The sequence below is a fragment of the Lucilia sericata genome, unplaced genomic scaffold, assembly GCF_015586225.1.
Source record: "Lucilia sericata isolate MDLA Ls3-8-SP2 unplaced genomic scaffold, ASM1558622v1 Contig000591F_arrow, whole genome shotgun sequence".
Classification (NCBI taxonomy): Eukaryota; Metazoa; Arthropoda; class Insecta; order Diptera; family Calliphoridae; genus Lucilia; species Lucilia sericata.
Genome location: NW_023994598.1, coordinates 80,335 through 82,287, shown reverse-complemented (window position 1 = coordinate 82,287; position 1,953 = coordinate 80,335).

Below are 1,953 nucleotides of genomic sequence, written 5' to 3'. Positions count from 1 at the left end.
CGTGTTGCTTTAGTTGAGGGTCAGTAGAATATTAAGTTGTTGTTATTAAGATTTTTTAGCGAAAGTGTTTTTGTTTTAAAATAAAGGGGGAGTGAGAGTTTATGAGGATTGATTAGTGTTAAAGTATGAGTGTTTGTTTGTTTTTAGATTTTTTTAGGTTCGTTTGAAAAGTGTTGGATTGAGAGAGGGAGGGGGTATGTAGGTTGTGTGCAAGTATGTTAAAGTGTGTAAGTATGTTGCTTATTGTTTGGTTGTTTATAGTGGGTTGCAATGTTTTTGCATTAACTGTTTGATGTCTAGTAAGTGTTTTTTGTTGTTGTTTAGGAGTTTACTATTATTGTTGTTGTTTTTGGTTAAAGTAGAGTGTTTTTAGGAGACAATAGTTGTTTACATTTTAAGTTAAATTCAATAATAGAGATCATTTGTTAACAATCTTAAGATTTCTTTGCAAGTGTTGTAATGTTGGTAGATTTTTTTCTGCAAAAATGTTATTTTATGGGAACTTTTAAAGCTTTTAGTTTAAATTTATTAAAAATCTATTGTTTAAGCAAAATTTTCTTGGTTTTCTTGTAATCCTTGTATTAAAATGCTTAATTTAGTATTAAAGTTTTTAGTTATTATTGTTGCTTTTTGGAGGGTAGGATAGTGAGTTTAATTATTATTTCTGATTTTTACTGGTTAGTGTAAAGAAAGTAAGTGTAAATAAACATTAGAGTGGCTGCTTGTTGCCGAGAGTAAAAATATGTTATTGATGTTTGCATTTAAAATGAAAGTTTAATTAATTTTGTTTTAACGTTTCTTAAAATTGTTGTCCTATCATCAGTATTAGTTCAACAGGTTTGAAAAATAATATACATAATTTTGTAAAGTGAATATAACAATATTTGGTATATATAAAAGGTCTTTAAAATACACTTTTAATAAAATAACAGAAATATTCTTACCCGCTTATTCACAAACAACATTTTTATTTCATAAAAGGTTTATAAAACAAAATTTCCATACAAAATCTAATTTATAAACTGTTTATAAAATAAAAATTTTGTTTGTGAATAAGGGGGTTAAAGTTTTAAATTTATTTAAAATTTTGAAAATTTTCTCATGAATTTTTAAAAATTTCAAATGCTTATCTAAAAATTCTTAAGTTTAATATGTTGTTAAATTTATATTTTCAACTAAATTGGTTTTCCGTTTTTGGAAATTCAAATTAGTTCAAATTTTATTTGAAATTTTTCAAAACCATATAATCTTTCCTAAACTTATAATGAGGGAAAAATTATAAAGAAAAGTTGTTTTTTAATATATAACTATAAAATAATTTTCTCATAAAGACTAACAAAATTATGGTTTTATATAGCAAATTTTCCTGGTGTTTAATCTCAATTATCTTGAATTTTTCTTAAACTTAAAATAGCTTAATAAATATTCTAGTTATTAAAGCAATTATAACTCATTTCTCCATAAAATCCTTGTTAGAAATGTGATTTATTTTAATAAATAAAATAATTTTTGATATAATAAAAATAATTAATAATATTGACATAAACAAAGAAATCAAGACAATTGAAGTTAATTTTATTTTTTACCTGAAATTTTTTAAGTATTTTAGTTTGACTTTAATATTTGTTGTAAAAATGCCATAAAATCATGTTGTATTATGTTTATAGCAATGGTTAGCTTATGAATTTAAACATATTTCTGGATAAATATTAACATTTTTTAAATAATTTTTTTTAACATTATAATATAATTTAGAAAATAGTTTACAAAAAATTTAAATAATTAACAAATTAAGTACAATTTCAAAAAAAGGCAACAAATTATTTCGTTTAAATTATGTGAGGTTTATAACAAATTAATTTTTATTAATTTTAATAAATATTTTTAGCTCAAATTTTGAAAAAAAAAATCAAAAAATTTAGCAAAAATTACAAAATTTGTAAACATTTTTCT